General features: G+C 40.7%; 2 long non-coding RNA genes across 2 annotated transcripts in view; one reads left to right on the top strand and one right to left on the bottom strand.

Moving 5' to 3' along the window:
• The window catches only part of LOC134760894 (uncharacterized), a 34,346-nt gene extending 25,057 nt beyond the window's left edge, over positions 1-9,289 (bottom strand). The window contains exon 1 of the long non-coding RNA XR_010138948.1: positions 9,242-9,289. This is a non-coding gene — a long non-coding RNA (uncharacterized LOC134760894). The remainder of the gene's footprint in view (positions 1-9,241) is intronic.
• Positions 1-14,452, top strand: part of LOC112133146 (uncharacterized) — an 86,565-nt gene extending 72,113 nt beyond the window's left edge. Inside the window, exon 2 of the long non-coding RNA XR_010138949.1 lies at positions 14,167-14,452. This is a non-coding gene — a long non-coding RNA (uncharacterized LOC112133146). The remainder of the gene's footprint in view (positions 1-14,166) is intronic.
• Positions 14,453-15,024: the final 572 nt, after the last annotated feature.

The following is a 15,024-nucleotide window of genomic DNA, read 5'->3' as shown; positions in this document are numbered from 1 at the left end:
TACATTGGTCCCTTTTAGCAATGGCTGGAGCAGCTGGGATGCAGGGCACCAAGTCCCTAGGCTGCACAGAGCATGGGGACCCTGGGTCAGGCCCACAGAACCATTTTTTCCTCCTAAGCTTCTGGGTCTGTGATGGGAGGGGCTGCCATGAAGACCTATGACATGCTCCGGAGACATTTTCCCCATTGTCTGGAGGATTAACATTTGGCTGCTTGTTACATATGCAAATTTCCACAGCCAGCTTGAATTTCTCCTCAAAAAATGGGTTTTTCTTTTCTACTGCATCGTCAGGCTGCAAATTTTCTGAACTTTTATGCTCTGTTTCCCTTTTAAAATGGAATGCTTTTAACAGCACCCAGCTCATGTTTTGAATGCTTTGCTGCTTAGAAATTTCTTCTGCCAGATATCCTAAATCAGCTCTCTCGAATTCAAAGTTCCACAAATCTCTAGGGCAGGGGCAAAAATGCCACCAATCTCTTTGCTAAAACATAACAAGAATCACATTTGCTCCAGTTCCCAACAAGTTCTTCATGTCCATCTAAGACCATGTCAGCCTGGACCTTATTGTTCATATCACTATCAGCATTTTTGTCAAAGCCATTCAACAAGTCTCTAGGAGGTTCCAAACTTTCCCACATTTTCCTGTCTTCTTCTGAGCCCTCCAAACTCTTCCAACCTCTGTGTGTTACCAAGTTTCAAAGTCACTTTCACATTTTCAAACATCTTTTCAGCAACACCCTAATCCTGGTACCAATTTACTGTATTAGTCCATTTTCACACTGCTGATAAAGACATACCTGAGACTGGGAAGAAAAAGAGGTTTAACTGGACTTACTTTACAGTCCCATATGGCTAGGGAGGCCTCAGAATCATGGCGAGAAGTGAAAGGCACTTCTTACATAGTGGTGGCAAGAGAAAAATGAGAAAGATGCAAAAGCATCTTCTGATAAAACCATCAGATCTCGTGACACTTATTCACTACCATGAGAACATTATGGGGGAAACCACACCCATGATTCAAATTATCTCCCACCAGGTCCCTCCCACAACACATGGGAATTATGGGAGTACAATTCAAGATGAGATGTGGGTGGGGACACAGAGCCAAACCGTATCGTAACACTAATGCCTAGCACAACATATGGCTCATTTTATCAATAAAGACTCATTGAATAAATAAATTCATAAGAGAGAAAAAAACAGCTAGGACAATTCCAGGAGCTGAATTGAGCCTGGATATTCATCACTCAAGATATCTCAAGGGAGTGCAGCCAGGAAGGAATCATTGTTGAAAGACTGAAGGTCAAAGTCAATAAATCCAGACCACATGTCTGGTCCAAAGACAGAATATCAACCTAAGAATGAGTTGGTAAATAAAGAGTTTGGTGAGTTTATAGAAATATAGGACAAGGTACAAGGAATGGCTGGAGGAGAGAGGTTGTCCTGTTCATTTGGGCTGCTATAACAAAATACCTTAGATTTGGTGGCTTATAAACATCAGAAATGTATTGCTCCCAGTTCTGAACACTGGGAACTCCAAGATGAAGGTACTGGCGGAGTCAGTGTCTGTGGAGGGCTCATGCTCTGGTTCATCATTAGCACTTTCACTGTGTCCTTAGAGTGGAAGGGAAAGGGCAACTGTCTGGGGCCTATTTTATAAGGGCACTAATCCCATTCATGAGGGTGTCACCCTCATGACCTAATCACCTCTGAAAGTCCTGACTTAATACCATCATCTTGGGGATTAAGATTCAACATATGAATTTTGGGGTAATACAAACATTCAGACCATAGCAGTGGAGAATCATCAGTTTGGAGCCCTTTTGTGTGTAATCATCAGGTCTAGTGGAAGTGGGGAGAAGAGTTTCAAGGGGCTCATCTGAGCTGACTTGCATGTATACAGTAAAGTGTAATAGACACATCACAGGGTACTGGAATCAGATCGCTTGCATTTGTATCCTGGCTCCTCCACCTCTTACTAGCTCTGTAACTTTGAAGAAGTTACTAGCCCTTCTACATGTAAGCTTTTCTCATCTGAAAACAATGATACTAATAGTGCCAAACTCTTAAATTCACTGTGATTTGTTGGTTGGTTTGTTTGGAGACAGGATCTAGCTCTTGCACCCAGGCTAGAAGGCTAGACTGCAGTGGTGCTATCACAGCTAACTGCAGCCTTGAACTCCTGTGCTCAAGCAATCTTCTCACCTCAGCCTCCCAAGTAGCTGGGACTACAGGCATGCACCACCATGTCCTGCTTATTTTCAATTTTTTTGTAGAGATAAGGATCTCACTATGTTGCTCAGGCTGGTCTCAAACTCCAGCCTCAAGTGATCCTTCCACCTTGGCCTCCCCAAATACGGGGATTACAAACTTGAGCCACTGCATCTGGCCTAAATTCACTGTGATTTTTAAATGAGCTGATTTGTGCAAATTCTCTAAATTAGTACCTGGTACGTAAAAAGCTCTCAATAAGTGTAAGCAATTAGTAAATATTAATGATGCCTTCAAGATTAACATATGCCACATGTGTCCAGCCTCTCTGTGTTGGTCCACATTAAGGACTTTCCTAAAGGCAAGTCCCCCTTTGTTTGGTATATGGTATCCTGTATCTCAGACTTTTTTCACTATGCATAATAGAGTTCTTTCTACCTGCAACATACACTTGGACAGAATATATTTAGAAGTTTAAGATATGAGGTTACTTAACAGCATTTTCTAACAGTGACATGAAACTGCCAAGGTCCTGTCCCATCTCCTTTCACCCTGCTTATTATGGCTGGGGTCAAGGAGCATCATTTCCTCTTTGAAGGCACTGAGACATCCCCAGCAGGATTTCTGACTCAGTGGCAAAGGCCCCATTTGGATCTTGGACTCTGAATTGTGCAGCTTCATTTCCTAGAGAAGCCAAATTATTAATTTCATGCTATAGGTAATGATATGGAGGCTTTGTTTTCTTAAAAATTCTTATTCTTTAACATCTTGGAAGCTTTATATTCACAGCAAAAATAAAAAGGTGAATTCAGGATCCATTCCTGCAGGATGTTGGGCTAGTGGGGACTCTCCTAGGCCCCATCAGTGCCTGCTCTCCCAACTGGGTGCAAAGCGTCCCTGTGGCCTGCAGCAAAGGAGCTGGTGGGCAGGAGTAGACAGTGCAAGTGCCCCTGAGAGATGGACAGTGAGCACAGCCTCCTTCTGTCTCCAGCACATCTCAAAGATGTCCAACTCAAAAATGACAAACTGCATGGGACACCATTGGGCATCTTCAGGCTTCCCTGCTCCTGGGGATCATGGTGCTCACACAGGCACATCCCACACTCACTTCCGCTCACACCCACGCCCAGATTCTAGGGACTCTGGCAAACAGACCCAGGCTAAATGCTAGGACCACCTCCCCAGAGCTGCTCACACCTGCCTAGGAGGGCTTGTCTCTTGCACCTGGGGAGTGGCCTATTTCCTCTAGAGCTAGCTAGGGCAGATGGACGACTTGGCCAAGGGCCCTGTTCCCACAAGGACAGAGGGTGGGCAGGCACTTGGCTGCTAACAGAGCAGCCCTGGTCACCCCATATGGGCTGACTTCAAGCAAAGGGACACCCCATGACCTGTCAGCAGCTTCTTCTGCAGTCATCTCTCCAGGGTCCATCAAGGAGTAAACTCAGTGCAATGCAGGGCATGAGGGTCACTGGTGCTGGCCTCCTGGAGGGCTCTGGCTCGCTGGGCCAGATGGTTTGGTCTTGGCTTGGGGTCAGTGGCTGCTTCTTTCCCCAAGATCCACTGGCAATTGCTCTGTTGAGACAGCTGGAAGGCATCAGGGACCCAGGAGTGTATCCTGCAGAAAAACTCCCAAAGAAGAGGATACTTGGGGTCAGAGTCTCAAGGAATGCAGAGTGCATCCTGGGTAGAACCTCCACTGAAGCCTGACAGGGTCGGGCGCTGGAAAGCAGCCAAGGAGGCCTGGAAGCACACCCCACTGGAAATGGGTATTGTGGGCAAAGGCCAAGGCTCTGCAAACCTCTCTCTCCCAGAATCTGGAAGAGACAACCCCAGCTCTGCTGGGAGAGAGGATGGATGAGGCTCTTGGGCAGACCTAGTGGTTTAGGGATAGCAGCTTAACAGTGTGGTGATCACAACTTCAGGAGGCAGGTCCCAAGGCAACCAGTGCTAGTGACAGAGAGCAGGCCTGCTGACCTGGCTGGTAGCTCGTACCTCCTGCTCACTCTCCCCGCCACCTGGGAACCAGAAGGACGAGTGTGACAGGCAGGGCTCAGGCAGCACCTGTGAAATCCCTGGAGAACTGGGGACAAAGAAGACAAAGAGCAGGGCCTGCTCACACACATAAAAGAACACACACTGCAGTGCCCAGCCTGCCACTGTGGGAGCAGTGTGCTGCCCCAGCAGTTAATGCCACCCTGGCAGAGTGGAGAGCTGACCAGGACCTTGGCCCTCTTTGACTCCAGGGGTATATCAACTCTGAGAAGAGGAGCTGGCCACACAGGGAGCCCCAGGAGTGCTTGGGGTGGCAGCACAGCTAGGGGTAGTAGGTGTGCACCACTGGCTGTAGGCCCTAGGACCGTCAGGCCACAGGATGCTCTGGATAAAGGAGGGTATGGTGTGGATGTAGCTGATCCACAGGTGGATGTGGTGAAGGCAGATGGCTCGCAGCACCTGTTTCAGTGCTGCGTTCCACCTGAGCCCGGCAGGGGTGCCCGTCATCCACTGTAGCAGATTTGGAAGTTACCCTGCCACAAGGTAATAAGCTTGTCTCTTATATTCCTTCTTGTAACTATTATTTTTTTCTCTTTTGTAATTGCCTCGGCTTGAGTAATAAATATGGGCTCTAAAAGTGTAAAAATACAAACAACAGGTGGAGTATCCGAGAAATCCAGTTAATTCTTTCCTGAGGATTGGGACAGAGTTTTAGTGTAGGCAGCTCCTGCTTTTATCCCTTCTTGGTGCCTTGGCCTCAGTCACGTTGCCTTCCTCCACAGGCTTCTGCTAATTGACACTACTCTCTATAATTCTGCCATGGGTACTTTAACTGAGAGTGCCTTTTGATTCTTCTGGGGAAATTCATCTACACCATTTCCTTAGACTTCTCAATCATTTCCTCATACTATAAGTAACACCATTTTAGAATAGGAAAACAGTTTTCCCATTCTTCATCATGACAGCCATTATTGGCACCTGTTATGTTTTATCATAGCTCTGAAATTCCTAAACTTCCTCAAGTTCATGGTACTTAGTGTCTCAGTAATTCCTTCATGGCATGCCTAGGCTTAAAGAAATACCTAATAATTCTGTTTATTAAGTAGTTAGTACAAAACAACTTGTTATAATAAGCATTATATTATATTATCTATATATTATATATGAAAAAATATATTCTGAAATAACCACACTTACCGTATTTGTTTGCTATGGCTTTGCATTAGCCAGGGTTCTCCAAGGAGACTATGTATATAAAATAAAAATTGGCTTGCACATTTTGGAGGCTGACAAGACTTAAGATCTGCAATCAGCAAGCCGCAGACCCGGGAGAGAGGATAGTGTCATTCCTGTCCAAGTCCATGAACTAGGAGAGCCAGTGATGTAAGTTCTAATCCAAGTTTTGAGTCCAAAGGCAGGAGAAGATCAACAGTTAGGGAACAGTTAGGGAGAGAGAATAAATTGTTTTTACCCATCATTTTATTCTCTTCAGGCTTTCAACAGATTGCACAAGGCCCACCCACATTAAGGAGGGCAATCTGCTTTCCTCAGTCCGCCAATTCAAATGTCAGTCTCATTCAGAAACACCCTCACAGGCAAACTCAGACAATATTTAGTCAAATATCTGTGCACTCAATGGCCCAGTCAAGTTGACTCATAAAATTAGCCATCACTCGTTTTGATGTTAATAAAATATCCCAGACTGGGTGGCTTAAACAGCAAAAAATTGTTTTCTCACAGTTATGGAGGCTAGAAGTACAAGATGAAGGTGTTGACAGCTTTGATTTCTTCTGAGGCCTCTTTCTTTGGCTTGCAGATGGCCGCCTTCTCACTGTGTTTCCACATGGTCTTTCCTCTGTGCGTGAGCATCCCTGGGGTCTCTCTGTGTGTTCAAATTTTCTCTTCTTATAAGGACACCAGTCGGATTAGATTAGGGCCCACCTAATGGCCTCATTTTAATTTAACCACCTCCTTAATGGCCTTATCTTCAAATATAGTCACATTTTGAGGTACTAGGGTTACGATTTCAACATATGACTTTGAAGGTGGGGAGGCCCAAGTCAACCAATAACACTTACTAACGCGGTGTGTGGGCCCATTTGCCGTTGTACATTTTCTCATTCCTTGGAATTACCTTCATCACTGCCACCCTCACACTGAATTTTATACAATACAAGCTTGGCATCACAGTAGCTGCCAAAAACCCATTTTCACAAAGATGTAACATCATCAAATAGAATGAAGCATTATCTAATATTGAGACTCACCTAATGGAAACTATCACAAGCTAATACTTTGCAAATGTCAATCGTCACTGTGTTTTCCTTTAAAATGTGGGATATCTTGAGGTGTCCCTATCACTTGTGGTGCCCAGAACACCTTACCACAGAGTTTGAGAACCATAGCGATAGGTGACTTACATATTTATCACGCTGGTCTTCCCATTAACTTCCAGTTTAGTATTGTCCATTTAACTATTTATGAGAGGAGAAAACTGAGGCTAAGACTGGCTATGTAATTTTACCAAGGCAACACTGTTAATAAATACTAGAATCAGGTCTAGTACTCAGTTTTCCAGCACTACTACTGGGGTAGAGATAAATACTTATATTTACATTGAAAAAATATATACTTAAATAATCACACTTACTGTATTTGTTTGCTTTGGTTATGTATTAGTCCAGGTTCTTCAAACAGGCCATACAAAACTGGGAGTTATTGGGAAGAACAAACGTGATAAATATGAAAAACTGGGGTGCATAGTGTTGCTTAATATTCTACATTCAGTCCCACCTCCTTTTAGTGTATCAGTCCTTCCTGCACATCAAAAAGCTATAAAGTTAAAAGACATTTTTTTTCCAGGCTCTTTTGCAGCTGGGGCTCAGGAGACCAATTAGTATTTTTCAATTAGATGCACTCACATTGAGATTTTTAAGATGGGTATAAGGTGGAGGTTATTGTCCTGTTTGAGACTTGGACAATTTTTCTGCAGTGGCATTCCAGCAACTGGACTGCAGGCTTATATGTCAAAAGTCACAGCACTGAGTGGATTCAGTGTTCACTGCCCAGTTACCAAATCTGTGAAGGTTGAGAGCATTTGTGACGACAGCAGCAGATGCCTCCTAATCAGGCTTATTGATTAGGCTGATAGCCACTGAGGGATATTCTTAAGAGTTCCAGTGGCTGTCTCCTAATTTTCCACCTTTTGGACTGTGGCAGAAACAGCAGCTGTGTGTGTGTATGTGTGTGTGTGTGTGTGTGTGTGTGTGTGTGTGGAGGGGGGTGGTGGCTGGAATCATTCTTGTGATATTCTGGGACATTTTTTGAAGACTCAGCTATTTTCCACATTTTAAGCCCTTAGAACACTTCAGAAAGCCTGAATTCCCTGTTAAAAGATCCTTAAGGTACCTTGAGTGATACATGTTTTCTATACGTAAGTTTGGATGATACGTTGTAATATGTTAATAACTTAAGAGAGAAAAGCCACTACTTTTGTATTAGAGAAATAGGAAATATAATAGTACATTTCAGCCATCATGACCTGTATGTTTAGAAGGCTCAGGAATTAATGAGCTACTTTCCATTTCTGCTATTAGGATTCATTGAACAGTTAAATGATTTAGGTAGATCATTTCAGAAATAGACTTTTCTGTATTCTCTCCATTAGCTTTATTTTTGAAGATGTAGTCCCACATATATTTGTTGGGAAATACACACACACACACACACACACACACACAACCCTTTAGATGACAGACAATATAATTGAAACTTTTATTTTACCAAGAACATAAGGAAAGAAAGACATGCTATTTTAACGCAAATATAAATAGATTCAATAAATCAAACTTGGCAGAGTATCAAAAGAGAAAATCAATTCTGATAATCCTAACTGTAGAGAATTCCCTAGAACTTCAATATGGTCCTGAATTTTGGAAAGTATTTCTGCTAAAGGACTAGTCCCAGCTAAAAGAATTGAGTTGTGCCTTGGCAACTGTTCCCATCAAAGCATGAGGCAGCCTCTGTTTAATATCCAGTCTGAATGTCACTGAGGCCCAAGCTTGCCTTGTAAACCAGAGAAAGGAAGCAGAGATGTTGTCTGCTCTGAGGTCAGTGGTATCAGTAAGCACCCAGGCAGGCACACGCAAAGGGATAATTGAAAAGGGTTTAATCAAAGGCCCATTTACAGTTAAGGTCAGGGATAGGGGAACCAACATGGGATGGAGAAAGACTAAGGGACTAGCAATGGGGGAAGCCATTACTGCCTCTAGTACCGAATGGGCAATACCTGGAACAGGATGAGCGGTGTAGCCATGGAAAAGGGTGCACCTGGAAGGAGCTGTAGCCATAGATGGAGAAAGGCAGCTACTGCTAAACCAGCAGGGCAGCCTAGCTGGCAAAGATAAGAACAAATGTTTCCAAAGCCCCCTGCCTGGGAAATGGTTCTGATTTCATAGTAAAAAAAAAAAAAAACCCTGGATTCCATGTGACATACTCATTAGGTGTTCTTGGAAATGTTATTTAAATGTTCTGAGATAGGCTTCTTAGCTTAAAATGGGAATAATAATGTCAAGGATGCCATCAGGGTCAAAGAAAATAGTATATCTGAGAGTTATTCAAAAACTACAAGACAGTGAAATTCCACTCATTTTATCATCATTATTATTATCATCATTGTTAGTATTATAACCTTCAGAGATGCCCATTGATTTTAAAAAACTATTTCAACAAGCCATCTTATGACAAATCTATGATTTTTCTATATGCCAGAATATTTCAAAGCTTCACCACTGCTGTCTACCAATATATAAATAGCAGGGCTACAGAGAACTATGTAGTACAGTGCAGTTTTCAGAGAGTAAATAGGATACTGTAAGCTTAAAGGAAATGTAGAAAACACAAGTGGCAAGCCTTCTTAGATTTGGTATTCAGGAAAATCTGAAATTTGGAATGTGAGAAGTTGGAGACATGGTCATTCAGACAGTCATTAAACCTAAGGTATCAATAGGGCAAAACTATTTCCACTTCATGCACCCACCTCATGTGCCCATGGCACACTGCAGAGCGCAGAGATAATATCAGAACCCAGATCACATTGGAGCTGAGAGATAACGTTAGAATCTTCCTTAATATAGCATTCCAGGCAGATACTGGTAATTAACTGAAGGCGGGAGAGGTGGCACATGAGATGAATCATATTGATCATAACTGGATGCCCAACAGATAGGCAGTATATTGAAATTCACTGAACACTTGGATATTTGTTTGGGCCTCACAGTTTTTAAAGGATTCTGATAAAACAGAAAGTCCAGAAAAGAGCAATCAGTATAGTTGAAAGACCTGGTTATGTTTTCCAGAAAAATGAGAAGACTTGGGTAAGGATAAGAGTAAACTCTTCCAAGTATCTGCAGGGCTATATGCTAAAGAAGGGGTAGATAAGTCCATTGCGATCTCAGGTGAAGTAACTAGAGTTTATGGGTAGAAGTGTCTGAGAGACCTTTATCAGATGTTTAGCATTTAGAGCTAACCAATAACAAAAATGTAGCCTTTCAATACACTAAGTTCAGTTGAATCTGGATGAACCTCTATCGGGGTGTTTTCAAATAAAATAATTCCTGATTTAGGAGAATGGGTAAGCTGGATGACTATTAATATCCATTCCAGGTGTATATTTCCACAGCCCTAGGTCTTTTTGAGTGCTCAGAGGTGCTTACCAGTTCTCAGAGGGCAGCTGTAAAGGAAAGCTGTATTGGTTCACTTGGGAATCTTCAGATGGGTACAGAATTGGCAAAGTCCCATATAATCCATTTGCCAGCTTTATTTTACAATGTGTTAGCCAGAACTCCCCTAGCCAATATTTTTTGCCCCAGAAAGGAAAGCCCACAATGCAGTAAATTACTGATGACGCTGCCAAAAAGGAATTTCACTCTCAGATCAAATTTGGATTAAATGTAGTAAATCCAGGGCATTAGTTTTTAATAATCAAAAAGTTCTGTCAATATGCTTTAAAAGAATAAAATTCCTCCTTTTAAAAGTCCGTTTGATGTAACACTTGAAAGCTGAGATGCAATCAATCATTAACAACGTTTAATATTCTCTACCTTCTAGAAATACAATACAGTCAAGGTGCTGAGGTGTAAAAACTGGTCAAAGCTCAATGCTCATATAAGATGAAACCACTTTTGAAGTATCATTTTCTTACCCACATTCAGTTTAGTCATTTCTTCAGTATATCACCTTTATCCATCACTACTTATTTGAACTTAAAGACTTTACCTGATACTTGGGTCTCTAGGCACATGTAGGGGAAAGGAAACATGGTGTAATAGCCACAAGAAAAGCAAAGATTAGATTTCTCAATTTAACCTGGCAGCAAAATAGGACTTAGACATCTCAGAGTGGAATAGCTAGACATTTATTTAAATTCAAGTAAACAAATCTCAGCAATGCTGCCACTTTTGGGTGGCCAACTTGAAGACACGAATTCTGTCTTATTTTTCTCTATTTCCTTAACTCTCAGCCCAGTGCTCAAAACATAATGGCACTCAATATGTATATAGTGAATTGAATAAAATGCAAACTACAAAGTCCTCCCTTCTCAGAGTATTCAATATATGGAATTATCCTTATTTTGTTGTGGTTGTTTTCTAATATGTCTGTCTCCCACACTAGCTTGTGAGCATTGATAGCCCCAAAGAATGATCACTTATGTCACTGTTCCCAGTGTCTAAGTCAGAGCCTGGTGGGCATTCATATGTTGGTTGAATAAATGCTTTCCTCAATGAGATTATACTCACACACTCAAACTGGCTTTACAGATGAACAGCACTGGTTAGTAGGAAAAACAATGGCTTTCCGAGTGGCTGGAGCCAGCTGAAAGAGTCTTAAATCAACTATTTACTAACCATTTACCCTACAGAAAGATATTTATCCTTTCTGATCTTCAACACCCTCCTCTGTAAAATAGGGAGAATAGCGGTTTAAATATATGATGTTTATTATTTATAAAACACTTTCATGCATATATTAATTATCACTAGTGTTCATTTTCCCCATTATATATAGATGTACCATAGGGAAAACAATCATATGACAATTAAGATAAGAGGCTTTGGAGTCAGGTTTCCTGGTTTGAAACCCAGACTCAAGTTTACTAGATATATCACTTTAGGAAACTTTATCACCACCTCTGTGCCTCAAGTTTCTCTTCTATAAAATAGAGATACCTATAATACCCACTTCATAGATTGTTCTGGGAGTAAAATTTTGTTTTGCATGTGAAGTGCAAAGAACAATATCTGTGTACATAGTACACAGAAAATGCAGTGATTTTTTTTTGCATCTCTCTCTTCCTTTATATTGCACATAGAAGTCCTCGAGTATTATCTAGCTCAACATGTAGCAGTTCAAAGCAGAAATCTCCTTCTTACTCTATTCTGACTGCATTTTTTAATTATATGATATTGATTCATCTCATCTTCTTTATTAACTTGCTGAGGTCCACAACTAAATTTCCAATTCCTCTTTTACTACAACACTTTTCAGAATCCCAATCCCTCAGTCTCAATGCTGGCCCTGAAACCTAACCCCACTACGGTGAGTTCTATCTCAGTTCATGTTTCCTCCACTTTTCCAGTCACTGATTAAGTATTTAAAAATCATTTCCACCTCTTTTTTTTCCTCCCTAACCAATTTTTATCTCAGAATCTTAGTCTTTCTCCATTGTGTTTTCCAAATTCCTTCTTTCTGCTCTATTCTGCTAGTGGCACCCCAGCTCAGATTCATATCATAAACCTAGGCTATTGCATCAGCTTCCTAACTGATCTTTCAGCTTGTAATCCCTCCATCTCATCTTTCACACCAGGGCAAGGCCAATCTTTCCAAAGCACCACTCAGATGTTATGGCTCCATCCTCAATACAGTAGTGCTCCAGGTTGTTGCCAATGTAAGGGTGAAACTCTTCCTGTTGACATCCACAGCTCCCTTCATCTGTACCCTTTATCTCTCTAGGACTAAACTTCCAATAAAGGATGTGGGAAAAGTACTAATATTTATTTTATAGACTATTTAAGTGAGGAACTATGCTACACACTTTTGCATTTAAAATGTCTTCTCATCTTTCCCACTCCATACTGACTCTCATATAGTCATTTGCCCAGCACATGGCTTCCTATAAATGTGAGAACTGCTGCAAGCCACTTTACTTTCAGCAAACTCTACCAGACTTCACTCCTCATTACCCTTTGTGTATCTCCTCTCTACTGGCTGTCACTTTTATCTGTCATATCACCTTTGGATCCTGCCTCCATTTCCTTACTGTGACCCATTAGATCAGCAACAGAGTTTCATATTACTCAAAGGAGCTATGATCTGACATTCCCTTAAGGTAGTCCTTTCGTGAACTGTTTCTGGACTCCAAACATAAAAATTACTGGCAACAGGTGCTTCTTTGAATCTTCTGGAACATTGCTAAAGCCAGATGCACATTCAGATTTCTACAAAAGCAATATGAAGTGGGCAGTATTACCCCATTTCTCCCAATAAGAAAACCGAGCCTTAAGACAATTAAGTAGCTTGTTCACGGACACACAGCTAGTGAGTGTCAGATCTAGAACTGGAACCCAGGTGCCTTGAGTTAAAATCCTGTGTTATTTTCTAAGTACATGTTTCTTGTGCATATAATAAAATAGGTTACTTTCTTCTATGTACTTACATACTTCAGTACTAACAAACAAAATATCTATTAGGTATGGTGGTAGAAATTATTTTCTGTACCACTCTCCATTCCTAAGTCTTTTGGAATGATACAAACTCTCTGACATCTCAGAATACAGCAGAAATTGCCTTCCTGCACTCTGAAGGCAGCAGGACATATAGAAAGTGAGACTTATGAACCAGAGTAGACAAATCACAATGGACTGACTTGATGGCCTTGAGCAAGTTATTAACTCCCTGGAGGCATTTTCTTATGTAGAAAATGAGAATAATATGTCTTATTTCACTGAGTGGCAAGGAATGAAAATCATACTTTAAACACCTGGGCAAATTGACAAATGTTAACTCACCATCTCTTCCATTCCATAAATGACTATCTCCTTTTGCTGCCAATAATGAATATATTTTTAAGAAGGAATTTACTCTACCCATATAATTCTAAATCTTCCAATTATAGTCTTCCAAAGAAGACTGAATTCTTCTTTGTTTGTGGGTTAATGTCTTTATATAAAATGATATCTATTGGGAAGAAATGTGATCAAATCAAAGACCAATCTAATTCCTTTTTGTAGATTCATTAAATTATTTACAGAAGGGAAGAACCCACTAGCTGCCAAAACCCTGAGTGGAAGCATAATTTCAAACACTAAACTGTCTTACCACATAAAGAGCAATACAATTCTAACCTCAGAGTTATTCAACCTCAGATGGAGAGAAATTAAACAGAAACGAGTTATATAAGTGAGGAGCCCCATACCAGTTTACAATATTTTCCAGGAATTTATTTATAGCAGTCATAGAAAAAATATTGAGCTTCTATTTTGACCTTAATAGTGTATGTGGCAGAGCACCTTACATAGTTTTCTGATTGGTTTTTACTGTTATTTTATTGTAAAATCTGTGTTTTATCAAATTTTCATGATCAACAAGATTCAGAACGGCCCTTAGTCATAATCTCAGGCAATATTCCACTCATGTAGGCATCTCATCCTCAGAATCCAAGGGCTGAATAACTGCCTCCTACTGGAGAGAAGAGAAAGAAAGGGAAGAGAGAATAAAAAATGACAATAAGTGCTTATGAAACAGCCTACCACACAGGGTTATTAATAATAGTAAATGAGATTACAGTACTCTTTATTCATCTAGATGTTAATTTCTTTGGGAAAGCCAACATTGAATTTAGTTCTAACAACATATTTATAGATTATACTCCTTTGTAAGTTCTTTTTTTCTCTGCCTTTCTGCTAGGATTCCAGTCCTGCACCTGCTTCTCCTCTGATTCTTCTTTACCAGCTATCCATATTTACTCCATCCTGATGGGCTTCAGCTACCACTCTCCAAGTATGATTCTTAAATCTCTATCTGCAGTTCAGACTCTTCTGAATGCCAGAAGCCATAGGTCCAATTGATTGTTGACCATTGCCATCTGGCATTAAACAGGACTTCAAGCATAAATCCAAAACTGAACTCATCAGATTTACCCCAAAGCTCTTTCTCCCCTTGACAATTAGTCAAATAAAAATATAAACCACAAGTGTCTACTTATAGTTTTTATTTTAACATACCCAAGTTCTGGAGTGAAACTGAAAAATTCAACGCATCATTAAAGGAAATAAGAATTCTCAAAAAGCATCTGTCACTACCAAACACTTAGAGTCTGATTAATTTACAAAAATCATTTTCCTTTTTTAAAAAAAGTTTTCTGAAGTATAATTTATGTGTAAATGACTTTCTTTTCCAAGACATAAGGGAAGAACAGGGAACATATTTACTATCCTCTATTAAAAAATTTTAATTCCAGAAAAATATATTAAAAAGCGAGTTTTAGACATTGAACAACAAGCAGCAAAAGATTAAGAGAAGGAAATCAAAGAAGGTGAGTTCTATGATTGCCCAACTTACAATCTAGAGTTGCAAAGCATGTAGGGAAAACTCAAGTAGATCATATCTACTTGATCAAGTAGATCATATCTGGGGACGTAAAAGGTGACTAAATCTTGATAGATACAGTACAAGAGTGGAGGGAGATACATACACACACACACACACACACACACAGGTAGAGAGAGTGACCATGAGCATGCTCCAGAGATCTCTAGAGAGGTC

The sequence above is a fragment of the Pongo abelii genome, chromosome 1 (genome assembly GCF_028885655.2).
Source record: "Pongo abelii isolate AG06213 chromosome 1, NHGRI_mPonAbe1-v2.0_pri, whole genome shotgun sequence".
Lineage (NCBI taxonomy): Eukaryota > Metazoa > Chordata > Mammalia > Primates > Hominidae > Pongo > Pongo abelii.
The sequence above is the reverse complement of the archived record's forward strand: the minus strand, read 5'-3'. Positions and strand labels throughout refer to the sequence as shown.